Source organism: Prinia subflava, chromosome W (genome assembly GCF_021018805.1).
Source record: "Prinia subflava isolate CZ2003 ecotype Zambia chromosome W, Cam_Psub_1.2, whole genome shotgun sequence".
Classification (NCBI taxonomy): domain Eukaryota; kingdom Metazoa; phylum Chordata; class Aves; order Passeriformes; family Cisticolidae; genus Prinia; species Prinia subflava.
In genome coordinates this window covers 5812893-5840605 of record NC_086282.1, presented here as the reverse complement: position 1 = coordinate 5840605, position 27713 = coordinate 5812893, and the positions used below count along the sequence as shown (strand labels likewise).

At 45.9% G+C, this 27713-nt stretch overlaps 1 protein-coding gene across 1 annotated transcript in view; it reads left to right on the top strand.

Moving 5' to 3' along the window:
- The window catches only part of LOC134563365 (PDZ and LIM domain protein 5-like), a 126180-nt gene that overhangs the window by 92958 nt on the left and 5509 nt on the right, over positions 1 to 27713 (top strand). The gene's annotated exons all lie outside the window — the stretch shown is intronic.

Below are 27713 nucleotides of genomic sequence, written 5' to 3'. Positions count from 1 at the left end.
CAACTGATAGTGACAGTTCCACTTCCTCTCCAGCCACAGCTGCTGCCACCTCAGCCCTAAGCCCTTCCTGGATGGAAACAACAGTCTGGCTTTGCATGGCTGTGGCAGAGGTGATACAGGCAGCAGAGCCCACTCAGACTGAGCTCTTCCCCCATCATGCTCTTCACCATGATGATGACAAATCTCCTCTAACTAAAATCACTATTGTTGCCTTCATTATCTGTGCTGATTGCCCACTACTCACACTTACAAACTCCAGAGTGGATATGACCCATCACAGTTCTTCCTAATGCCACAGTGCCTTTATCTGTGCTGTCTCAGGCTGTCATGGTCTTGGGCTGTGAGTGTTCTGATTCAAACAATGTTTAGTTCCCCACCATCTCTACAGTGAAAGTGCTCAGCCCTCCCTAAATTTCAGCCTGGTCTGGATAAATGAATTCTTTTGTCAAGTTCTGCTTTAAAAAACATGGTGATTCCAGCTGTCACTTGACCACAAACTCTCTTTAAGATCTTCCAAGCTGGCCAAGGAAAAGCCTGCCCAGCCCAGTGGAGCCTGTGCTGGATAGCTGGGGTTCAGAAGGACAGCCTGTGGGTCTGTTTGACAGATGCCTGGGTGGTTCCAAGGAGTGAAGCAAGCAGCAGCCCTGTCTTGCCATCAGTGCAGCAAGCCGGCTGGGGTGTACTGTTGCAGCTTGGCTTTGTAACACATGATGTATGTTTCCTGCAGCAGCCACAGTTTGATGCAAGTTGCGGGGGAGGCACACGGGTAAGCATCAGATGATTTAGCTGCCCAGCTCTAAGAAGTCTTTCTAGAGTACATCCAAACTAGAATTTCAGAAATTTGGCTGATAATATTTAGGAAAGGAAAGGGCATGTTCCTCACAGCAGCATAACCTTTTCAGCAAATTAACATCCTTGCTCCTAAGCATATACAAGCCATTGCTTTGCAGCAAGATGAGTGTGTTTTTCTCTCTTTGGAAAATGATCCAAATGATAGATTAATTTAATTATCCCTGGAAACATGGATGAGTCGTTATATTGAATTTTTAACCAAAAGATACATAAATCAGCAACCAAAGATAGACAACCATCATGAATGTTTTTCGTATGAAGAAAAGTACAGAAAAAAATTAAGTGCCTAAAATAGTCATTTACATGAGGCAACCTTACATTCTAATGAACACAGTGTAGTGACATGTTTCTCAATAACAGCAGTTACTAATATAGGCATCTGTGTCACACCTTTTGCTTAGCACTTCTTCAAGGAACATATTTCACAAATAATGTGTTAAAAATTATTTCACTTTTCTTAATGCATTAGCAGTGAATTTAAATATGCTTCATAAGGGGATCTTTCCCCAGCTGCTGAGATGGCATTATCCAAAGAACCTCCTGTGTGCTGTCTTCCCCTCCCCTACACAGGCAAATTAAGCTGTCCTTATCCTGTTCTCATCTTTCCCTTGCAGCTATGGCTGCAGGAAACCAACTGAGTTGCAGGCAAAAATATTAGTGGCTGCTCTGATGGTATGAAGGTGTCTAAGAGAATAAAGTCTGGTCTGGGTCTTCATGATGGACCAGCAACATCCTCTCCCTCAAAGCTCTTCAAAGCAGGTACAACCAGCAGTATCCTAGGAATGCAGTTTCCATGCAGTACTTCTTTTTGGTGCAGCATCTAGTCTACTGAATGTGATCCTGTGAGATTCACAGCTCATTGGGGAGAAAAAACTTCTCCCAGAATCTTCCCAAGCAGATGCCTGGAAGGGTCACGGGCCTGGATCTATGCCAAAAGAAGTAGAATCTTTCTGTGAATGAGAAATCATTGTTGCCTTTTGCATATAGATGCATTGAGGTGAGGAGCTTAAGCAACATACCCAGGGTTACAAAGCAACCAAGTGGTAGAGCAGAAACAGACATCTGGCATCCTGACCTCTATTTGTCTCTAGTTTCTATTCTCTTTCACTGATGCTTTCAAACCTGTAGTTAACATTGCTGTAATGCATTTAGAAATGAATACAAATAAGTATTTTTTCTAGTGAACAATAAAAATGAGTTGCTTTTGCACAGTTTTAAAATTCTGTTACGTATTAAGGATTGTTTATTTTATAATAGCTATTAGAATGTTTGTTTGTGGGATTTTCTTGGGCTGGAAACTTCAGATGGAGCATTGCTTTGAGCTAATAATTTAGCAAAGGACAAAGATACTTTAGATTGCTGACTTGTCCTATAGTTAATGGTTCTCCCAGGCTTTTCTCTGTCAAATGTAGCAACTATGATATCAAATGTTATCTCTGTAAACACATGCCAACTCAAAATAGCACATGGAGGGGGAGAAGGACAAAGAGTTTCTTGTCCTATATTTTATTCGTTTCAAAAATAAATGACTGATGTAACAAACCATTTCACTTTCAAAAGAGCCACATTAGGGGATCATGCTCTCATTGCATGAAGTATGGAATTCTTACTTCTGGGATGTCAGAATTTGAGTTATGATAGATCACCTGCAGAGGGACACTATAGGCATGAGGATAGCTACAGCTATTAAAGACCTTTTCTAAAGATTTTCCAAGTCAGACTGGCACTTCAGACAACCAGACTGTTTTGTTGATCTGACACTGATCTGCCATGTGACCTTGAGCAAGTCTTTTCACTTTCCTCTGGCTGTGTTTCTCCTCCTACAATTTGCCTTATCTATTTAAATGGCAGCCTTTCTGAGCAGGGAATTTCTCACCTTGTGCTAGCTAGCAGTGCTTAGCTGAATGTGAACCTGTCTTCCTTGGGATTGTTGCATTGCAAAGCCAACAAGTAACTACCAATTAACAGCACTAGTATAAAAGACTAATAAGGTATTTTTCCAGAGGGGATGTTAGTACAGTCAGAGAAACAGTGATCCCTCATTCTCCACTACTTCACTTCTGTGGCTCTTCATATCTAAAAGCTGAAGCAACCAACACTGCCACTTTACAGTCAAAGTTTTTGGAGGCAAGCCTCAAAACCATGAAGATGTAAGATGTAGTGGCATGAAGCAGAGCTGGCCAAGTTTTGGCTGCTGAGCTGCACTTGGCTTAGGAGCAGGTCAAATCCACTCCCATGCTGGGTTTTATCAAGGAAGATGAGAGGTGCTCCTAATCCTGGCTGTGAGTGAAAGTGAGCTTGCAGAGCTGCCAAGGCTCTGGCTGCAGTGCTGGGCCTCAGCCAGCTGTGCTGACAGCCCTGGGTTGGCAGTGTGTATTGTCCCAAGGGCTGGGTACCTCCGGTGATGGCCAGCTCCAGAGCTCACAGGCAACACAGACGTTCTGAGCCACGCAGACCAAAGTCTGCAAAGCTCTCTCTGTTTAACCTGCATACACGGCATGGAGCGGCAGAGGACAGATCACCCAGGTGGTTCACAGCCCACCAAGACGCCTGTATCACCATGGAGGCCTAGCCAGAAAACAGACTGGGGACACAGATCTGGGTGCAACAGAGCAGCAGGGCAGAAGACCTGCCCCTTAGTTTATTTTGCCATTATATACCTGTGGCAAGGTGACCATGGATTGGAGAAGGGTATCGCCACCTCTCCTGCCACATTGGTCCAGGAGGCTGTCATTCAACCTCCCCTTCTCTTGGAGAAAGAATTCATAACATTGCCAATATTTACAAAACATGGTCCTGTGTTTACAATTCACCAGCGTGAGAAACTGCACATTTCTCCTTTAATATGAACGCTCAGCAAACCAGGAAAATTCATGGCAACACGCCTGTGCCTGAGGAGGTAGTTTAGAGGCAGGTGAATGACATGACTGCTCAGTAGCAAAGAGCCACAGACTACCCTAGTTTTTCCAGTGTGGATAATTGTTGCTGGCACTGTCTCATAATGAAACACACCATGAATAAGAACGGGTACAGAGTGCAGAGGCCTGCTTCAGAGTCCTGGGCTATGGTGCACCTTTCCAGAATTTGTAAGCAAGATCCTCGCGTATCTTAATTTATATGTGTGACACCTCTTCCTGAACAATGAAAAAAGTATAAAAAACATCCTAAATGGACTTTTCTTCATTTTTCATGGCTTATTATCCCTAGACATCTCCAAGCAAGCAATCTGTACAGCCTTTGGAGTCACATCTCACCAGAATTTTGGTTAGTATCTTTGACCTATAGACCAGTAGTGCAGGGAAGCTCTGTCTTCTCCCAGAATCAATGTCATTAAACCCTATTTGGAGTAGAGATGTTTTCTGGAGCCGAACCATAATTTTTGGAGGGAAGAGTTTTTTAGTGGTGATATAATATGTGCTACATATTATATGCTATGTGCCTATGTTGACTTGGGCAAAGCAGTTTATTATCCTAACTAGTAGTTTGTAAATTTGTCCAGAAATATCTAATATATTTTACAAGCTAGGTTCAAGTTTTCAGTTTGCAGCACATCTGCAGCAGAGCAGTTTCCTCGGCATTCTACCCATAAATTAGACAAATGCCCAGACTAAGGCCACGGTTCACTTCAGAGAACAGTATTTCTTAACACAGGTCCTAGGAGAAATCTGCATGATTTGGGAAACTGAGGCTTTCTCCCAAAAGATTTGTGTGGCGCACGCTCATCATCCTCACAGCATCCCTTTCCCAGCCAAGCAGACACTTTCCCCCTTCATCTGCAGTCTGGGGAGAGTAAGCATAGGGGAGTGAAGCCTGTGCCTTTCTCTTGCACACACATGGCAAATCCCAGAGCTTTCTGCCTGGAATCCCCCTGAGTCAGTTAACAGCTGGATTTGTATCCCAGTCAGGAGGCAGCTCTCAGAGGAACATCTAGTTCCAGTGTCTATCTTGTCTGCTGTTCCTTCACACATCTCCTTCCTTAAAAAGAGCTTACTGGGGTGTCATGGGTTAGCACTGGCTAGATGTTAATGCACCCATGAGTGTATGTTTTTCTTAATGAGCTACTGTGAGATGTGGTCAAGAACAGAGCAGAGCAGGCCTAAAACTTGAAAACAGAGAACAAAACTTTATTACATTACATAGGAACAGGAATAGAAAGGAAAACTCTAAACACACACACAAACCAGAAATGAAACCTTCCCAGAACATTTCTTCTCCTCCCCCAATTTCTACCCCCTACACGTTACCCTCTATAGACCAAAACCTTGGGTTTTAAATCAAACCATCACCACTCAAAAAACTAATCTTCAATTCAGCAAGGGAGAGAGGAGCCTCTCTCGCACCACAGACTGCTCCTCAGAAAACATGGGTCCACCCCTTATGTGTTTCTATGTCACCCGTGGCACCGCCCAGAGAAAGTTGCCATGGTGACACTCTCTTTTCCATGTCCAGTGCTCTCACCACTGTCCATGGGCCAAAACTGCATATAGGGCTCTTTTAAGGATGCTTGCATGCCAAGCTCTCCCCATCTTTCCCCTGGGGCCGAGGGTTCCAAGAGCAGGTTTCCCCTGAGGGCAGAGGGTGCCACCACACCCTCCCCATCTCTTCTCTGCTCGCTCCACTGCAGCAAGTCGAGCCGGCCACATCCACCCCAAAATGCAGTTTATGTTCAAAAGAGACTTGAGTTCAGTCTATGGCTAACATTATGCAAGAAAAGTCCAGCTCAAAAAGCTACTCTTCTTCATCCCTGCCCATCTGGGATTCTTTTCATCTTCTTTTATCATCTCAGTCCTAAGCTGTTTCTCTCTCTCTTCTGAAGCCACTAGCCATGAGAATCAATGTCTGGGAAAAGTTTCTTTTTCAGTTCGGCCGTATGGTTCTCCTCAGCCCGGCCACGTGGATCCCCTCTCCCACTCAGCCTAAAGCTGAGCAGGTGAAAGGAGATGTTTCCCTGCTGAAACTGGAACCCAAAAGAGGCAGACCTTCTGAGAGTCCTTGCTTTTAACCCCTTGTGTCCTCGGAGGCATGTCCAACCCCTCAGTGGCCACTAAAAATTGCCAACATTCAAACCTGACCACTGATTGGTTTGCCCACAACTCCCTGAAAAATTCACCTCCCCCTCAAACCGAGACATGGGATGAGCAGCAGGGAAAATTGGCTCCAGGTCCTTTTGGCTACTTAAAGAGGACCACCCTGTTGCACTGTCAAACAAAAGTTATATATTTCCTGGAAAAAAAATAATACTTTAATAAGGGAGACAATTAGATGTAGTTGCCTATTGCAATGCAGTTCCACCATCTTTGGGATGATTCAGAAGTTTATATGTGCAAGAATGCTGACTACTGCTCGCCTTCTCTTCAGTTTGATCTTCCAGGCTCTTAGAGAAAGGGCTCTGCACAGAAAGGAGTGAGTGAAACTTTTGGGTGTTTAGGGGAATTGTGTTAAATATTAAGCAGGGATGTCAGTCTGCCCAGACTTCCAGGTGACATCCTTGTTTTGCAAATTGCCCCAAAAGAAGCTAGTGCCAATAGTTTTAGAGGCTTATATTGCTTACTGTGAATGAAAGTGGTTTAGTGTCTTCTCTGACAATTTCCAAATAAGCACAAGCCTAATGAGAAAGGAGAACAAGGACCACTGCTGTAGGGCAACAGATTTGAGGGAAAAATTGTGATTTTGTGGTCAAACATGGAATGTGCTGATGGTTCTGTAAGATTTTCTAATGGAAAAATCATAAGCTGCAAATAGTTAAATCAGTCTCTGTTTCTCAGCAAACCTCTTAAATTACACATAAAAACTCTCTTAAACACTTTGGCTTAAGAGATGCCCTGTCTAGCTCTAGATCCTTTGCCTTTTGGGAATTTTGCAGCAGACCACCCACTCAGAAAATGAAAAGCTGGCATCTCTACCACTGTGGCACTTTTTCTGGAGGCAAGCCCCTAAAACGCTTTGAGCTTTTCCTTGGGAAGACCAAATGAAAAGGTCTGACTTGGTCAACTTGATTTGACAAAGCAGAGAGAAATAAATCACTCATGGCATGCTACGTAAACTATTAGGTACTCTATTTACACGTATTTGGACCAAATGTCCAGCTTCACCATACTACTTACATGTAATGTAATCAGCTCACACTTGTCTATAATTTCACAGAGAGACATGCTACATGCTGTAGATGCCTTGTCTCAGATAATGAGCTAGTTGTACTAATTGTTGTTATAAATGCCAATTTTATTCCAATTAATAAAATATAATTTTATTAATTAAATAATTACAAGGCAAAAATTTAGGCAAAACCAGCAATCGGAAGTACAGCACTGATACCCGGGATCGCCACTGGGTGAACCAGTCACAGCCTCTAGTGTGCTGTAACCCCCTCGTTCACGAATTGGTCTGTTTCAGGGTCCTTCTTTTATACAGTTTATTTGGCCCACGGCAGAGGATTTCTCCACAGTTCTTTGTGTTCGAGGTGGCTTTTTCAAATTCATCTCCTCTCTCCTCAGGCTGAATGGGGCTTCTTCTCTAAAGGATGGACGTTGATCTCTTCCCTCCTATTTTATGAATAGGGCACGAATTTCTGAATGGAGAGGGTCCCCCAATAGTATCTTTGGTGATAGCTGAGCAGTTCGCAGTTCTACTGCCCCAGGAGGGCTGATTTCTACCTTGATTTCCCTGTCATTCTGATGCCAATAGCGGAGTCCCGGCCCTCAGCAAGGCACTGTCCTTTTTGAATAGCAGTTCCAGGGTGTTGCCCAACCTAAGATTTGCTCGTTTCGTGCCTGGCCTGCTGGCATTTTATTTTACAGAACAGATTTGCAGTTTACATGCATCAAAACACAAATTAATATACCATATTTATAAAATTGTTATAAATCTGTCCCAGCCTATTAAAGGCTTTCCTTAATGATATTTCAATGTGGCTGCTTCATTCTGAGTCAGTTTTTCCTGTCGCTATGCCTGCCTTTTTGATTGAAACCTTTTGTGTTTCCTTAGTGAAGGTAGCTAATTTCCAGTTTATAGGCAAACAAGCCAATTTGTCTCCAGACAATTTTATAAGGATCATGTTTTTCACCAGAATAAAAGGTATGGAGTTGGAACACTAATCCTATGCATCAAAAAACAGTAACAATAACAACAACAACAACAAAAAGTAAAAATAATTTTTAAAAATAGCCACAAATACTAAAATGTGCATTATCCGTAGGAAGTGCCCATTTCTAGACAGAAATTAGGGATTTAATTTGTTGTCCATATGCTGAAATGCTCTTCCTTATCAAGGTAGCTGAGCATTTTGCAAACACCAATGCACTTTTATCTTTACACCATATGGGAGACAATTGTTGCTCTAGTTAGGCAATTGTTGCTCAAAGGGCAGCTGAAAAAGAATGCCTGCATGGCATATGAAGTACATGGGACCTTCAGGGTGTCCATCTCATTTGGCAGATACCAAGGACCTGATGAGAACACACTGTAATTCCCTCTAAACTTGCTTGCATGCCTGGTTTCCTTCCTGTGGTTGAATCCATAGGCTTATTCAACGTGTTTTTGACTGCTTAAAGTATTACACCTGTCTAGATGACCAGGATATGCACTTGGATCTGAAGGTCTTGAAGCATCCCAGATCCTTGAGTTTAAACACCATTTTAGTGGATTGACCTTGTCCGTTTGCCTGAAACATGAAATAGTGCTGGTGTCCTGCATTTCACTGAGTTCAGCAAATGTACAGCCTATTTGCAACCTTGTTAGCTAGGCCCAGCTTCAGAACCTGCCAAATTTTAGGATGGGTCAGTATCACCATGGCCAAGGGCTCTCTGCGTAGAAGGGTCCAGGAGGCAGGGTGTATCTGTCTCACCCTCTTTGCTAAAGGCAAAAAAATAGGGTCATTCTGCACTCCCATAGTATCCAGCAATTGTCTCACCCTCTTGGTGCTGGGGGCTCAAACCTAACTCAGCCACCAGCTCCCTTGGGGTTTTACTGTTTGCTCACACAGGGAGTTGGTAAGGAGAGTTCACTTCCAGAAGAAGGAGACATCCCAACCATAAACACTTCACAGAGGAATATGGGAGATTGGGAAACATCTGAAAGAGGGGTTACTACTGTGCCTCCAGTCAACAGCAACTGTTGTGGACTCTTGGCTACAGTCTAAAACATCAAGAGCCCCTTGGGGCACTTTGTGTCCAACACCAGTTACTATGCCAGATTGCATGGCAGCGGTTTAATCACAGAGGCCACAGAGCCAGGATTGCATATCTAATGTTGCACCTTTGGGAGTTCAGCAGTGTGGAGCTATAGCATTATGTATAGATGAGTGCTGGATACTGTTTTGGGTTTCTTGCCAAGATATCAAGAACTGTTTTTTGCAATTTTATTCTTTCCACTCATTTGGCCAAAGTCCGTATTTCTAGCCTCAGATCACACATCTCCTAATGGACGGTGGGAGGCTTTTCTTTGTACCTCTGGGAGACCTCTGTGCACTGAGAACAAATCCTTGAGCAGGTACCTTCTCAAGCACCCTGCAGCTGGAAAAAATGGCAGGACAGGACTGGAGCATTATTTCTTGAGGCATGTTCTAGGCTCTGCTTTTCCCTTTGTAGCAGCCTGACATTTTGTCTTGGGTTATGTAACCAAAAAATGTGTATTCTATTTCATCTGTTGAAACCAGTTGGGGAGACGGGTTTTTTTCCTTTATCTCTTGTAACTCCGGGGGAGAGGATGCCTTCCGTTAATGGGCCAGCTCTTAAAACCAGGGGAGCAATGTTCCTTATCTCTTCCATGACCCATCCTCCCTCCAGGAGGATATCTGCTGTTAATGAGCCCTTAAGGCTCACCACATGACTGATAAAATTAAATCATTCCATTGTGAGATGCTCCACCCAGTGGGAGGAGCCAAGCATTCCTACCTGGATAAAACCTGAGACTCAGAACAGCAGAGGATCCTCCTTTCCACTGTATTCTCAGAGGAAGACCAGACTCATCTCACAGCCACTTCAGGATCATCTCTACTCCAACAGAACCACATCTGTCACTCCAGGAGGACTTATTTGGACTGCTTCCAACACCCCGGCCAACAGGGTGTCAGGTCATATTCCTGACTCCATCAGGGTTTTCTAGGACTTTTGTTTGCTTGCTTGCTTGCTTGCTTGTTTGTTTGGGGTTTTTTTTGTATTACTGCATTTGCATTTTTAATATTCCTAGTAAAGAACTGTTATTCCTATTCCCATATTTTTGCCTGAAACCTCCTAATTGCAAAATTGTAATAATTTGGAGGGAGGGGGTTTTACATTCTCCATTCCAAGGGAAACTCCAGTTTTCCCTGACAGATACCTGTCTTTCCAAACCAAGACACATTCCTAATCCTCTGGGGTAATCAGGATGGGCACTCTACCCACAACACTGTACCCACTCTGGTATATACATGTAAACTAAACTTTGCAGTGAAATTTATCAGAGGCCATGAAGAACAACAAAGAATAAATTATGAGTATCTTCATTACCTTTATAGAATCTACATTAGGACTACCAATTTAGCTGTCCCATTTTCCTTCTGTGGGCTTATTTCAATTAGATTTATTTTAAGAAAGTGAAAATGTGCCACTAAAATAAATCAGTAAAACAAAATTGCTTGGGTTACATTACCAAAGAATTAGATTCAGAATTATCACTCTTGTAACATACCACCCCTGAGCTGATCTAGAGAGCATACAGATTTTTCTTAATGACAGCACACTGGTTTCAGTGGCATTGTATTCAATAGGTTTCTTCTTGTGACAGTCACTGCACAAGACATCTAACAGGAACCAGAAATAAGTCCTCTGTTCCTCTTGTCAAGCTGTTTCATCTTTTCTTCTTATTCATTCTTTGGCTTCATTTCTCCAGACAGAAGAGACAAGTAAGGGAATCGCTCTGTGACTTCTAATGCAACATGTTTCTAACATGCATCTACATGGTGTCTGCTCATGCCTGCAACCTCCACACAGGGTCAGCATGGTCTTCATATCCTGGGCAGCATGGTCTCTTCCCCATGAAAAGCCTTCACAGAGTTCCTTTAGAGGGTTTTCTCCATTTTTGATTCATCTATTTCCCTAAACATGAGACATACCCTGGTTCCAGACAGCTGATTGATTTCTCTGGCCAGAGATTAAGTATTTTCTGGTTGGGAATTTTTTATTCTAGGTGCTGTAGAACCTCCAGTTATTCTCCTTGCCCAGCCATGCAAGATTAAATAAGCCTGTTTAAGGCCATAAAAGGGAACCTGTTCCCAGTCCTTCCCCTCCAGCCTTGGAGCCTGGCCCTGATTCAGCATGTTCTGTGGGCACATGCTCCATTCCTGCTGTTTTCCAGTATGAGTCGAGTCATTCTCATGCTCTTCAAATGCCATTGGAAGCTGGTGGGATTTATGTATATGCATACATGACCCATTGGATCGACAAGTGCGCCACAGCTTCAACTCCTTCCAGCACAAGGAGGAAACCGCTACACTGACCGGGGTAGGCCCATAATATTTCCATGTAAACAATGTTTGTTTGGGTCCCCAAGCTGTGTTATGTCCCCAGAACTGCCAGCTCTACCAGAGGGAATTTGAGTGGTCTCAAATAGCAGTGCCTGGCCATCACAAGAATTAAGTATTCCATTGTCCTGGAAAGAATTGTTAGAGCTGTGCTCCAGTTTCAGAAGCCTTTCTGTTCAGAAGACAGAAAAATGCAACATGTCCTGTGCCCTAGATAATTCAAAGGAAACACTCCCTAAGTTCCTGAGAACCTACAACTGTCACTTAATGAGGAATGAGACCACTCTTAGAGGTAATTAATATCCCTTTTTGTTGTAAAAAAAAAATTTTAAAAAATGAAACCCAACAAAATAAAATCACCCCTGTCAGTAGGAGCCAATGTTTCTGCTCTGCACCAGGGGGTGAAGTTTTAAACAGGTGCATGGTCCAGGACTGAAAAAACAACCTGTGCTATGAAACATCCCTCCCCAAGTCCTTTACTTACTGAGCTATAGCTGTTGACATGCTGTCACCCTGCAAGGATGTTGCCAGTCACCCATTGATTACAAGCTAAAGTCTGTGACCTCCTGGCTCAGCCAGCAGTTAAAAGTACATCAAGTAGAACAAAGGTGTCCCTGAACATCCAAATAAACCATGAGACTAAAGCCCAACTGCCTGTTGGTGTTAAAACACATAGAGTATTTTTATCTCTGGAAAGCTGTTTCCTATTTGTAATACTACTTGAAACCCCTTCCAGGTTTTCATTTCATGTTTCTCCCATTCGTATATTTTATGAATCTTATTTTAATTTTCCAAATATGTTTATTAAAAAATGTTCTCTGGGTGATGGGCCTTGTGGCAGGAATTTCTGTTTTGGGAAAAGAATGCCAGAGTTGGAGGTTTTTGCCAGAATGATGTGAAAGCTGAAGGAAATAAAAATGACTGGGGCTAGAGATTTGTCACAGGGAGTTAGAACGTGAAAATTTACAGTCTTGTTATGAACAAGTTTCCTGGTTTAAAAAAAAAAAAAAAAAAAAGCGAATGGCATAGAAGAGTGACTGAGGCACCTCCTTGGGGGAAGGCCCCATCGAGTGTGCAAAGGCTCTTGAGGTGTGAGGTAAGATCCTCGGCAGGGTAGGTGAGAGGTCCCTGGCAGGGCTGCCCCAGAAGGCAGGTGAGAGGAGATCTCCAGCAGGGCAGGTGAGAGGAGATCTCCAGCAGGGCAGGTGAGAGGTCCCTGGCAGGGCTGCTCCAGAAGGCAAGTGAAAGAAGATCCCTGGCACAGCAGGATGCCCCATCAGGCAGGTGAGAGATGATCCCCGGCAGAGAAGGTGCAAGGTAATGTCCCTGGCATAGCAAGACAAGATGCTCCAGTAGGCAGGTGAGAGAAGATCCCCAGCAGGGCAACTGAGAGGTCCCTGGCAGGGCTGCTCCAGAAGGCAGATGAGAGGAGATCCCCAGCAGGGCAGGTGAGAGGTCCCTGGCAGGGCTGCTCCAGAAGGCAGATGAGAGGAGATCTTCAGCGGGGCAGGTGAGAGGTCTCTGGCAGGGCTGCCCCAGAAGGCAGATGAGAGGAGATCCCCAGCAGGGCAGGTGAGAGGTCCCTGGCAGGGCTGCTCCAGTAGGCAGGTGAGAGAAGATCCCCAGCAGGGCAACTGAGAGGTCCCTGGCAGGGCTGCTCCAGTAGGCAGGTGAGAGAAGATCCCCAGCAGGGCAACTGAGAGGTCCCTGGCAGGGCTGCTCCAGAAGGCAGATGAGAGGAGATCCCCAGCAGGGCAGGTGAGAGGTCCCTGGCAGGGCTGCTCCAGAAGGCAGATGAGAGGAGATCTTCAGCGGGGCAGGTGAGAGGTCCCTGGCAGGGCTGCCCCAGAAGGCAGATGAGAGGAGATCCCCAGCAGGGCAGGTGAGAGGTCCCTGGCAGGGCTGCTCCAGAAGGCAAGTGAAAGAGGATCCCTGGCAGGGCAGGATGCCCCATCAGGCAGGTGAGGGATGATCCCCGGCAGAGAAGGTGCAAGGTAATGTCCCTGGCATAGCAAGACAAGATGCTCCAGTAGGCAGGTGAGAGAAGATCCCCAGCAGGGCAACTGAGAGGTCCCTGGCAGGGCTGCTCCAGAAGGCAGATGAGAGGAGATCCTCGGCAGAGAAGGTGAGAGGTCCCTGGCAGAGCTGCCCAAGAAGGCAGATGAGAGGAGATCCCCAGCAGGGTAGGTGAGAGGTCCCTGGCAGGGCTGCCGCAGAAGGCAGATGAGAGGAGATCCCCAGCAGGGCAGGTGAGAGGTCCCTGGCAGGGCTGCTCCAGAAGGCAAGTGAAAGAGGATACCTGGCACGGCAAGATGCCCCATCAGGCAGACGAGGCAAGATCCCCGGCAGAGCAGGTGCAAGGTAATGTCCCCGGCATGGCAGGGCAAGATGCCCCAGTAGGCAGGTGAGAAAAACTACCCGGCAGGGCAGGTAGAAAGTCCTGGGCAGGGCAGGATGCCCTGACAGGCAGGCAAAGAAGATGCCTGATAGGGCAAATGGGAAGTCCCTGGCAGGACAGGGCACGATGTCCCAGCAGGCAGGCGGGCTGTCCCCAAGAGAGTTTAAGCATATCCTGGCAGGCAAGTAAAATATCATAAGCAAGCAGGAAAGCAGGCATAAAGGTGAGCAAACAGACAAGAAATCAGACAGGCAAGCAAGAAGATGAGCAAAAAAGGCAGGCAAAAAGAGCAGCCAGATAAACAAAAAGGGAGGCAAAGGAGGGGGACTCGGCTGGAGTTCGGGTGTGAGGATCATCAGGACGTTCGACCTCACCCCGGCAGGAGGTTCGAGTCTCCTAAGCCTAGGGGGCAAGGGGGGCTTGGCCGGAGTTCAGGTGTGAGGCTTGGCAGGACATTCGACCTCAGCCTGGCAGGGAGTTCAAGCCTCCTAAGCCTTGTAGGAAGGGCAGGCGAAGGGGACTCGGCTGGAGTTCGAGTATAAGGCTTGGCAGGACCTTCGACCTCACCCCAGCAGCGAGTTCAAGTCTCCTAAGCCTAGGGGGCAAGGGGGGCTTGGCCAGACTCCAGGTGTGAAGATCGGCAGGACGTTCGACCTCACCCCGGCAGGGAGTTCGAGTCTCCTAAGCCTAGGGGGCAAAGGGGGCTTGGCTGGAGTTCAGGTGTGAGGCTCGGCAGGACGTTCGACCTCAGCCTGGCAGGGAGTTCAAGCCTCCTAAGCCTTGTGAAGTTAAAGAGTTCAAACAAGACTCAGCAGGGGTCCAAGCCTAGAAAGCCTAGCAAGAAGTTCAGACTTAAGTCAAAAAGTAAGAGAGAGATACCCTTAGCAGAAAACAACAGGTGTGAGTCATAGTAGTAAGTGTCATAGCCAAGAGAGAGAGTTTTAAGAGACAGAAGAAAAAGTGTCAAGAGTGGGGTGCCAAGAAATTAGATTCTGACCATTTAAAGTTCATTGAAGAAATTCAGAATGTTTTGTTGTGAGAGATCAGACAAGCTTTAGTTATCCTAAAGTTTAGATTGCCCATCAGAATATTCCAGTTCAGATTGAGACACTGTTAAGGTACTTCGTTTTTCCTTTTATTTTAAGGCCTGAAAACTGAGATAGTGTTATAATAAACAAGCAGACCCCTCCAAAAAGACAGTAAAGAAGATTCTCCTGACCATCTCCCTGGAGCAATTTTCAGATCAATAAGATCCTTAAAAGACCATGAATAAAGTTAGGATGACACATTATAGTAAAAGAATATAGCTGAGATTCGAATTACAAAGAGAGTAGCCATAGTGTAAAACCCAAATTCAGTAAATGTGTAACCAGTTAAACCAACATCTCTAAGCCCAAAAAGACCCTGATGTAAAACAACTATCTTATGCAGCCTGCTGGCTAGAAAACTATAAGTAATGAAAATGTGAAAATATGCAAACTCTCCCTCCTACCCTAGCTGTACCTCCAGTCTCTTCCTTAACCTCTCCAACAGTTCCCCTTCACCAATTGTTATACCCTCACTTCCCCCACTTGGGAATGGAAACCACCCCTGCCCAGTGTTTCTCTTAGCCTCTGTGTCCACTTCTTCTCCCTCTACCTGGTGTTTTAGAAGAAGAGCCAGATTACAACACCCGATCCAAAGCACCAAGAACAGAGAAGGTCTTTCCCCTTAGAAAAGTTCCTAGAGATTAACTAAAGAGATTAGGTTTGTAAATGCACCTTTGACAGCCCCTGAAGTCCAGGACTCTAAGAAAGAGATAGAGGATTTAGTAGAAGACCCTGTTAGAATATCTAACCAGCTAGACCAGATTCTGAGGCCAAACAGTTATTCCTAGAGAGAGTTAAACTCTTTTCTAATAATTCTGTTCACTCCAGAAGAAGTCCAGGTGGTCCAGATGGCAAAGATAAAGATATAAGAAAAATAAATAAATAAATAAATAAAAATAGACTGTGGCCCCCAAAAGACCATAAGATGCCCTTAGTAGACACCAGCTAAAATCCAAACCAAGAAGAAAGAAAGCAAAGCATGAGAGACTATAGATCCCTGATAGTGAGAAAATCAAAGTCTATAGTCTACCTCTCAAAACTACTAGACCCAGTAGCTAGGAGATGGCCAACTTGCCTGCAAACAGTTGCAGTAACAGCTACCCTAATAAAAGAAGTCCAAAGGTTGATCCTGCAAAAGAAAAACTGCTAAGCCAGAAGGCTTAACAGTAGTTGGCTGACTAAAATAATGAACACAAGTGACTTAGAATTAGTCACCCTATGCAGTTTCTCACTAGAGAACCCCTAGCCAATCTAGAACACGATTCAAAGTAAGAAGAAATTTAGTAACTGCAGGCAAAGAGAAAGCAGAAGTGCTTCATGCTTTGTTTTGCTGCTGTCTTTAGTGAGAAGACAGCTAGTCTTCAAGACAGTTGTCATACTGAGTCAGTAGATAGTGTTAAAGAACAGAATAGTGCTCCTGTTATCAAAAACAAAGTAGTCAGAGAAGTGGTAAGTTGCTTGAATGCCCACTCACATGAAAGCCATCCCAAAGAGATAAGAGAGCTGACAGATAAGTTTGCAAAGCCACTCTCCATCATCTACCAATAGTTCCAACTCACTAGTGAAGTTCTAGATGACTGAGAGCTAGCAAATGTAATTCCCATTCATAAAAAGTAGAGAAGAGCCTAGTAATTATATGCAAGTTAGCCTGACCAAAGTACCGAGTAAGATAATAAAGCAGTTGTCCTGGTTTAAGACAAATTAGGGGAAAATCTCCACAACTCCCTCCCCCACCACTGGGTTCGGGAGGAATTTCCTCAAAGGAAAAGTGGAAAAAACTTGTTTATTAAGAAACAACAAAAAAACACTCCCCAACACAAGAAAAACAGTCTGAGATGACAACAAGTGTTTTCACCAGTCTAAGAGAGGGTGAGCAGTCTCTGCTGGGGAGGGTGCCAAAGCTTCTCTCAGGTGCAGACTCCGGGGGGGGGTCCCTTGACGTTCCCGAATCAGGGCCCGAAGCAGGTCCGATGTCTTCATGGAAGGGGAGGAAGGAAAGAAGGGGAAAAACAAAAGCAGAAAAATGGCAAAAAGCAAGCAAAAAAGCAGAAAGCAAGAGAGCAAAGCCAGCAAAGCGAGCCTAAGCTAAGCAGCAAGCAAGCCAAAAACAAGCAGCCGGGGGAGGGGCTCAGCTATAGACAAAACAAACTGAGAACATGGGAACAGAAACACACGATTTGGGATACAAAGCATGAAAATGTCCTGTCACCCCAGGACATTCCACCCCTTATCCCATATCATGAACATGTTACTGAACACAATGAAAAACTTTCTTCTGACTTGCTCAAACCTTCCACACTTACACATTTCCTTCCATCTTACTTGCTCAGACCTTTGACACTTTCATGTTTTTTTCTGTCTCATATCTGTATGATCTAACGTGCAGATAATGGTGGTAACGTTCAGCAAACAATGATATCATCCCACAATCAGATCTCCCTGAGGTACACATTGTGTTGTCCCATCTTTCTGCATTATCCACCAGGTATAACCTGGTCCTTGAGCAAAGAAAATCCCACGAATGGGTTTGCCTGTACTCAAGGCAGGGTTAATCCATACTGTCTTCCCCAACAAACCTCTCACATGGGCCACTGGGACTTTATCTCCATCTACTATATTAAGGGGCTCAGACTGGGCAGGACCTGCTCGGTTGGTGGAACCTCGAGTGTTAACTAACCAGGTTGCTCTTGCTAAATGCTGATCCCAGTTCTTGAAAGACCCCCCACCCAGTGCTTTCAAAGTGTTTTTTAACAATCCATTATACCTCTCCACTTTGCCTGCAGCTGGTGCATGGTAGGGGATGTGGTACACCCACTCAATGCCATGTTCCCTAGCCCAGGTGTTAATAAGATTATTTTTAAAATGAGTCCTATTGTCTGACTCAATCCTCTCAGGAGTACCATGCCTCCAAAGGACCTGCTTTTCAAGGCCCAGGATGGTGTTGTGGGCTGTAGCATGAGACACAGGGTAGGTTTCCAACCATCCCGTACTGGCTTCTACCATGGTTAGTACATGGCGCTTGCCTTGATGAGTTTGAGGCAGTGTGATGTAATCAATCTGCCAAGCCTCCCCATACTTGTACTTGGACCACCACCCCCCATACCAGAGGGGCTTCACCCGCTTAGCCTGTTTAATGGCAGCACGTCTCACAGTCATGAATAACCTGAGAAATGCTATCCATGGTTAGATCCACGCCTCGGTCTCGTGCCCACTTATAGGTGGCATCTCTACCCTGGTGGCCTGAGGCATCATGGGCCCATCATGCTAGGAACAGCTCTCCTTTGTGCTCCCAGTCAAGATCTATCTTCAACTCCCCTATCTTTGCAGCCTGATCTACCTGCTGATTGTTCTGCTGCTCCTCATTAGCTCTGCTTCTAGGGACATGGGCATCTACATGGCGAACCTTCACAGGTAGTTTCTCTAACTGGGTAGCGATGTCTTTCCATTCTTCAGCAGCCCAAATTGGTTTTCCTCTGCGCTGCCAGTTCGCCTCCTTCCATCTCTTCAGCCATCCCCACAGAGCATTGGCTACCATCCAGGAATCAGTATAAAGGTAAAGTTTTGGCTTCAGCAATGTCCAGGGCCAACTGAATGGCTTTGAGCTCCGCGAGTTGACTCGATCCACCTTCTCCTTCGATAGCTTGTGCAACCTGTCATGTGGGGCTCCATACGGCTGCTTTCCACTTCCGGTTCATCCCCACAAGGCGACAGGAACCATCAGTAAAAAGAGCGTAGCGTGTGTCTTCTGCCTGCAGTTGGTTATATGGTGGAGCTTCTTCAGCATGGGTCACTTGCTCTTCTCCCTCTTCACCAGTGAGACTGAAGCTTTCACCCTCAGGCCAATTTGTAATTACCTCCAAAATCCCAGGACGATTTAGTTTCCCAATTTGGGCGCGCTGTGTAATGAGGGCAATCCACTTGCTCCATGTAGCATTGGTGGCATGGTGGGTGGAGGGAACCTTTCCTCTAAACATCCACCCCAGCACAGGTAGTCGAGGTGCCAGGAAGAGTTGTACCTCGGTACCAATCACTTCTGAAGCAGCTTGGACTCCTTCATACGCGGCCAAGATTTCTTTCTCTGTTGGGGTGTAGTTGGCTTCAGACCCTCTGTAGCTCCGACTCCAGAATCCCAGTGGTCGGCCTCGGGTCTCACCAGGCACCTTCTGCCAAAGGCTCCAGGACAGGCCATGGTTCCCGGCTGCAGAATAGAGCACGTTCTTCACCTCTGGTCCTGTCCTGACTGGGCCAAGGGCTACCGCATGAGTGATCTCCTGCTTGATCTGGGCAAAGGCTTGCTGCTGTTCAGGGCCCCAATATAAATCATTCTTCTTACGGGTAACCAAGTAAAGAGGGCTCACAATCTGACTATATTCAGGAATGTGCATCCTCCAGAAACCTATGGCACCTAAGAAAGCTTGTGTTTCCTTCTTGTTGGTTGGTGGGGACATAGCTGTGATTTTGTTGATGACATCAGTAGGAATCTGGCGCCGTCCATCTTGCCACTTCACTCCCAGGAACTGGATCTCCCGAGCAGGTCCCTTAACTTTACTTTTCTTAATGGCAAAGCCAGCTTCCAGGAGAATTTGGATGATTTTCTCTCCTTTCTCAAACACTTCTGCTGCTGTGTTTCCCCACACAATGATATCATCAATGTATTGTAAATGTTCTGGAGCCTCACCCTTTTCTAGTGTAGTCTGGATCAGTCCATGACAGATGATAGGACTGTGCTTCCACCCCTGGGGCAGTCGGTTCCAGGTGTACTGCACGCCCCTCCAGGTGAAAGCAAACTGAGGCCTGCATTCTGCAGCCAGAGGAATGGAGAAAAACGCATTAGCGATGTCGATTGTGGCATGCCACTTCGCTGCCTTGGACTCCAGCTCGTACTGGAGTTCCAGCATGTCCGGCACAGCGGCGCTCAGTGGTGGAGTCACTTCATTCAAAGCACGGTAATCCACTGTCAATCTCCATTCTCCTTCAGATTTACGCACAGGCCAGATGGGACTGTTGAAGGGTGAGTGGGTTTTACTAACCACCCCTTGGCTCTCTAACTCTCGAATCATCTTGTGAATGGGGATCACAGCATCTCGATTTGTTCGATACTGCCGGCAATGCACTGTTGAGATGGCAACAGGTACTCGTTGCTCTTCTACCTTCAGGAGTCCTACTGCAGATGGGTTCTCTGACAGTCCAGGCAAGGTGTTCAATTTCTTAATGCCCTCTGCCTCCACGGCAGCTATTCCAAAAGCCCATCTGAACCTCTTAGGGTCTTTGTAATAGCCATTCCTGAGATAGTCTATGCCCAGAATACTCGGAGCCTCTGGGCCAGTCACAATCGGATGTTTCTGCCACTCCTTCCTGGTCAGGCTCACCTCGGCTTCCAACAGGGTCAATTCTTGTGATCCCCCCGTCACACCGGCAATGGAAATAGGTTCTGTTCCCACATGTTCTGATGGCATTAGGGTACACTGCAAACCACTATCAACCAAAGCTTTATATTTCTGTGGCTCTGATGTGCCAGGCCATAGAACCCATACTGTCCAAAAAACTCGGTTTTCCCTAACCTCTACCTGGCTAGAGGCAGGGCCCCTCTAAGCCTGGTTATCCTTCTTTCCTGAGACATATGTCTTGGAGGTTCCTTCAAGGGGATCGGACAAGTCATTGTCATCATTATGCCTGACAGTTCGAGTACGGGCAACTGGAGCTGCTTCCCTTTTCTTATCTTCCTTCAATTCACACACCTGTTGTGCCAGAGCAGCAGTAGGCTTCCCATCCCATCTCCTCATGTTTTCTCCAGACTCACGTAGGAAGAACCACAACTCAGCTCGTGGGGTGTACCTTCTCTCCCCAACAAGGGAACGTCTGCGTTGGATACTAGGGCCTCTAATTTGTACAGCTGAGATTTGGAGGAGGTCCTCCTTAATCTCTTCCCTGAGTTTCTTATGACTTTCCTCTATTTTGTCTTCTAATTTCTGCAGTCGTGTTTCCACAGCTGCAATTCTGGCATGAGTCGGGCCATGTACAGCATCTGCATATGCCCGAAGCTTCTTTGCCATATCGAGCACAGTCTCATATATCTCATCCCGCTTCATTATTGCTAGAGCAGAAGCGTATTCAGGTGGCCCAAGGCACACAAGTTTCCTCCACATTACAGGTGTGCACGGTACTAAGTCCGGATTCCTAGTGGTTATATCATCTGAAAAAATGATCTCTACCACTGCCATCTCCCTCAGGCGTTGGATCCCCTGTTCTATGGTCTTCCACCGTGTCTGCTGAATATAGAGGTCATCTGCACACAGGTATCTTTGTGCTACGCTGTCCAGGACCCGTTCCGAGAGGCTGTGAGGGCTAGCCCTCCTCATCATGCCTTGGTTGATGACAGGATCATGTGACAGGGATCCTAAATGCCTCGCTTCAGTGCCATCCAGAATGGTAGCCTCCCCTGACGCATCCCAAAGGCGGACTAGCCAACTAATTATAGACTCATCGGGCTGTCGCCTATAAACCTTCCTTAGGCCTCGAAGGTCCTTCAAGGAGAAGGAATCAATATTGGCTCCGGAATCTGTGCCACTTGGTGTGGTCTCTGATGTTGGTGATGGTCCTTCTCTTGGATCATCATCATCCTCCACCCTTCGGTCAGTCTTGCTTTTGCACTTTCCACCTCTTGTATTTGCAGCAACAGCCATTGGTTGAGGCTTACTCTCTGGTTTAACTACTGGCCTGGAGCCTGGGATGTTGGCTGCAGCCTGAGTGACTGGGATAGTAACTAATTTATCTCCCTGTTCCCTTTCCTCTATCTGCTGCCCTGCAGTGTCTAGCAGGGTGCGATAAGCATGTGCCAGGGCCCAGCTCACTGCAATGATCCTTTCCTCCTTGGTGTTACCATGGCACCTCTCTTTCAGATACTTTACCACCTCAGCTGGGTTCTGAATTTGTTCAGATGGAAAGTCCCAGACTACAGGATCAGAAAACTCCTTTAAAATTCGGCCCATATCCTCCCATTTCCCACACCACTCAGAATTCTTCACCCTTGGTTTTACTCCTAAATCAGGAGTCTCACCAGCCCCTCTAGAAATCTCAGCCTTCATCTTATATAAACTGCAGACAGTATAAAAAAAGCTTAGTAAATTAAATGCCAGAAAGATGGTGTCCTTGACAGTCAGGGAGGACCAAACATTTTCTAATAGAGATGTAAACAATTCGGAGGAGAAGAAGGAAAGCAAAGGCTGAAAAGCCTCCTCCCCTGCTTCTCCCCTAACAAACTGAGTACACAGCCACAGCCATGAACCATACATTCCTGGAACCGATAACAACATTTTTATAAACCTCTTGCAAATCATTACAACCAAGCCCAGCCCAATAAATATTCTGGTTAGTGTCCCTCTGCTACAAAAGCTACGCACTAGGGACAATACTGGAGCTATTTCTGGATAAGAAAATAAACCTAGGGACCACAAAGGTATTAAAACTTCAAAGAACCCTAATGACCAGAAACAGAGGCAGGCTTTCACTCCAAATTACATTATAACTTCAAAAAGAGACATACCAATATGCCCACAAAACAACTGAGACCAAAATATTATTGGAATAAAGTTTTTTCCACTTTGTATGGTCGATCCTTCCCCGTAAGGGCCACCAAAAAATGTTTGTCCTGGTTTAGGACAAATTAGGGGAAAATCTCCACAACTCTCTCCCCCACCACCGGGTTCGGGAGGAATTTCCTCAGAGGAAAAGTGGAAAAAACTTGTTTATTAAGAAACAACAAAAAAACACTCCCCAACACAAGAAAAACAGTCTGAGATGACAACAAGTGTTTTCACCAGTCTAAGAGAGGGTGAGCAGTCTCTGCTGGGGAGGGTGCCAAAGCTTCTCTCAGGTGCAGACTCCGGGGGGGGGGTCCCTTGACGTTCCTGAATCAGGGCCCGAAGCAGGTCCGATGTCTTCAGGGAAGGGGAGGAAGGAAAGAAGGGGAAAAACAAAAGCAGAAAAATGGCAAAAAGCAAGCAAAAAAGCAGAAAGCAAGAGAGCAAAGCCAGCAAAGCGAGCCTAAGCTAAGCAGCAAGCAAGCCAAAAACAAGCAGCTGGGGGAGGGGCTCAGCTATAGACAAAACAAACTGAGAACATGGGAACAGAAACACACGATTTGGGATACAAAGCATGAAAATGTCCTGTCACTCCCGGACAGCAGTTTATACTGAGCTATTGTGCAGCACTGACGAGACAGACAGAGTATCAGACCCAGCCAGTATGAGTTTAAGAGAAGTAAGTTGTGTTCGGCCCCACTAGCCTCCTTTTATGGCCAGGTGACCCGCCTGGTAGATACAAGAAAAGTCGTATATGGTGTCTATTTAGACTTCAGCAAAGTCTTTGACACTGTTTCCCACAGCTTATACAAGAACACTCTTTGCTAAGTTAAGAACTGGCTACATACCCGAGCCCAGAGAGTAGTAATTAATGGTGCTGCATCCAGCAGGCAACCAGCCACCAGTGGTGTCCCTCAAAAGTCTGTGCTGAAGCCAGTTCTATTTAATATATTTATTAATAACATAGATGAAAGTATTGAGCCCTTCATTAGTAAATGTACAGACGACACCAAGCTGAGAGCACGTGTCCATCTGTTAGAGCGTAAGAAGACTCTGTAGAGAAACCTAAAATGATTAGATAGATAAGCAAAATCCAATAAGATAACGTTTAATAAGTCCAAATCCCAGGTGTTGCATTTTAGCCACAATAACCCCCTGCAACATTACAAGCTGAAGGTAGTGTGGCTGGACAGTACCCAAGGAGAAAGAGACCTGAAAGTGCTAGTTGATAACCAACTAAATATGAGCCAGCAGTCTGCTCTGATGGCCAAAGCTAACAGTATCGTGGGCTGTATGGAGAATAGTGTGGCCAGCAGGAGCAGAAAGGTCATCCTTTCCTTGCACATAGCATTGGTGAGGCCACACCTTGAGTATTGTGTCCAATTCTGAGCCCCTTAGTTTAAGAAAGACATTAAGATGCTTGAGCATGTCAAAAGAAAGCAACAAAGCTAGTGAGAAGCTTAGAACACTAGCCCTATAAATACTAGCTGAAAGAGCTGAAGTTGTTTAGCCTAGAGAAAAAGAGATTCAGAAGTAACCTTATCACTCTACAACTCCCTGAAAGGTAGTTATAGTAAGGTGAGAGTTACTCTTGTTCTTCAAGCAGCAACTGATAGAACAAAAAGACACAGTCTTAAGCGGTGCCAAAATTTTTTCTGCCTAGAAAAGTAGTAAAGTCACCATCCCTAGATGTGTGTAAGAAGGGACTAGATGTGACAGTGCCATAGTTTAATCAGTTAGACTTGATCCTAGTGATGCCTTAGGGCTGGGTTTTTTCCTGTTTTGTCTGATAGCACTGAGTGGTGCTAGGATCTTCACGGTGTGATGGGGGTAGGGCGGCCTGTTTCAAGGACATTGTCTCTAAGCTCCAGGCCCGAGTATAAACAACCTGGAAGAGAAGGGCAAGTCGAGAGGGGGGTGTTTGGTGATTCGGGGTTATTGATTGGACGGTGCATTGCTATATGCAAATGAATGGAAACTTGTAAAAGGGGGTAAGACCTGGGGACAAGCCCCTTTTCGTCTCCATCTTGGGAATATTCGGGTTGGGCCACCTCTGTGGGTCCGGAGACGCAAGGGCATGGGCTTGAATAAACACTCATTTTGTTCCTTTCACTCTATTTAGTCTCTGTTTCAGCCTCAAGGCATCAGTAATTTTGGCGAGCCAGGCAGGAGAAGGAGGCGTCTGGGAAATCTTCTGTGGACCAAAAGAAGGCAGCACCCCCCCCTCCGCCCGCCTTCATCCTGCCAGCAGAGGTCCAGAAGTGCCGGAGCCAAGAACCTTTGAAACAGAGGCACGTGAGTGAATAAAGGGGGGGTACTAGAAATATTTGTTTTGTTCTTTGTTGTGAATATCAGAATGGGCTGTGTGTTCTCTGGCGAAGGGGATAATGATATCATCCCGAGAGATAGCCCTCTGGGATTGATAATGAAAAATTGGGTGTATTTGGTCGGGGAGGAATCGGGCCTTTCCATGCCTAAGCTTATTAGGCTGTCGGAGAGGATGTGGCCGACGTATCGATTAGATAATGGAAAGACATGGCCTAGATTTGGGAGTGCAGATCCAAAATTGATATCAGATTTGATGTCCTGCCTGCGCTGGGACAGGGCTTTTGAGGAGTTAAAATATGCTCGGCTCTTTATGGTGTTGGCTTGCGAACAGGACTTGGGTGATAAGAAAGAAAATATATTGGTCTTGGAGGGTAAAAAGAAAAAACTGACCATTAACAACATGTATAGGAACCCAGAGGAAGCAGAGACCGATCTGATTGCGCCTGCCATGAGGGCGGGGCCGGTCCCAGCCGCGCTTGCAGCAGGCTCGGGCCAAGGGGCGGCCCCTTCCCTGCCGTCTCCTCAGTCACCGTCGCAAAGGGGGGTGGCGGCGGAGGGGCGGGAGGCTCGGGTCAGGCCCCGGTCGGTGAAGAGGGAGGAAGGCGCGGACCGGCAGCGACGGGCACCGTCCCTGTCGCCACCTCTTTCGCCACCCCAAGGGGCGGGGAAAGGGGGGAGAGACTGTGGGGCTGTCCAGCCGCCCAGAGAAGACCGGCAGAGGGGTAGAGCCTTTCACGGAGACAGCAGGGAGGGAACTTCCCGAAGGGGGAGGGTTGCCTCCCCCGTCCTTAGGCCTGTGAGTTACTATAGCAACCCCGAAGGCCAAGGAGCTGCCTCCGGGGACGATACCTTCAAGGACAGTAGACACGCAGCACAGAGGGTTTGCCAGAGCAAGTCTTGTGTGACTCTTTCCAGAATTGGGACTAGCCGAGCTGGGCAACTGGCTACAACCGAGTCTGACAGCTCTGAGGGGGAAGAAACTGAGGACGAAACTGATGAGATCAGCGCTGCCCCAAGTAGGCGAAGGAGGGGAAAGATAGCAAGAAGAGCGATTAGAGAGCGGAGCCCAATTGCCCGACGTACTAGGAAAAAAGAAAAAGAAAGAGAGCCAGTTCTGCAAGCTCCGCTGAGACAAGCTGTCGGTAATCAAGGGCCAGTATATGTGAAGGTCCCATACTCCCTCATAGAGTTAGAACAGTGGAAAACCACTGTGGGGAAGTATAAGGAGAACCCAGATAAAGTAGCACAACTAGTAGAGCGAGCTGTTAACTCCCAAAATCCTGATTGGGTTGATTTGAATTCTATGTTAGACACATTACTTGATCCTACTGAGAGACGAATGGTTAATAAGGCCATTACTACTTTTGTGGAAGGGGGCATAGCTAGTGGGCTGCTTCAAGGTACTGTCACTCAGATATTTCCGCTTGAAAATCCAGAGTGGGACCCGAATGTACCAGGACAGATGGAAAGGTTAAAACGATACCAAAACCTTGTGGTGTATGGGTTGAAGCATGGTGTTCCTAAAGCTATAAATTGGTCAAAACTTTATGAAGTGAGGCAAAATTATGATGAATCACCTACTGATTTTTTAAACAGGTTGAGAGAAACTGCCATCAAATATACTGATTTAGACCCTGAATCAGGTGATGGGAAGGCACATCTGGTTTTGTTGTTTATGGGTCAAGCTACAAATGATATAAGAAGAAAACTGCAAAAGATAGAGGGAGTTCGAGATCTAGATAAACTTCTAGAAGTGGCCTGGAAAGTGTTTCGAGATAGAGGTCCAAATGAGAGAGGTAAATTCCAACCTGGTAAGAAGGCAGCTCAGGAAAAGCCATTCAAGAAAGCTCCCCCTGCAGAAAAAGACCAGTGTGCATATTGTAAGAATGTGGGGCACTGGAAAAAGGACTGTCCAGTGTTGAAAGGAAAATCCTCAGTCCCCCAACTCCCAGTAGTGCAAACTTCAAGCGGCTCAGGATCTGAATGATGGGGACCGAGGGTTAACCCCCCAGCAGAGCCCTTGGTTATAGCTAAGCTGGGGAATGAAGATGTTAAATTTCTGGTAGATACTGGAGCCGCCTACTCCGCGTTAAATACTTTAAAAGGGAAACTGAGTCACGATACTGCACATGTTATCGGTGCAACCGGGGTAAGCGAAACACGGCCTTTCTTTGAACCTTTAGACTTTAAACTGGGAAAGCATTTGGTAAACCACCAATTCCTCTATATGCCTACCTCCCCTAGACCATTGATGGGGAGGGACTTACTAGAAACATTGGAAGTAGAAATTAAGTTTAAAAAGGGAAAGGGTGTACAAGTTATAATACCTGAATCTAAACTTATTGAAGTTGCTGCACTTTTTGTGCAGGAAAGACATAATGAAATCCCCGCTGAAGTTGAGAAGGAGGTAAATCCAATAGTGTGGGCTGGTGATATCCCAGGAAGATCCAAACGTGCAGAACCAGTGATCGTTACACTCAAACCAGGAGCTACACCAGTAAGGCAAAAGCAATACCCTTTGAAATTAGAGACCCGTAAAGGACTAATGCCTATAATTGAAAAATTCTTAGAACATGGTTTATTAGTGCAATGTGAGTCAAAATTTAATACTCCCATTTTAGCTATTAGGAAAGCTGATGGTAAGAGTTACCGATTAGTACAAGATCTAAGAGCGATTAATAAGATTACAGAGGACATACACCCAGTAGTAGCCAATCCCTATACTCTTTTGACTACGCTGACAGACGAGTTAGGGTGGTTTACTGTGGTGGACCTGAAGGATGCCTTTTTTTGCATTCCTGTGCATAAAAACAGCCAAGAGCTTTTTGCTTTTGAGTGGGAAAACCCTCAGACAGGGAGAAAAAGTCAACTTACCTGGTCAGTGCTACCACAGGGTTTTAAGTCCTCGCCGACTCTATTTGGAAATCAGCTAGCAAAGGAATTAGAGGACTGGAAAAGACAGGAGCCAA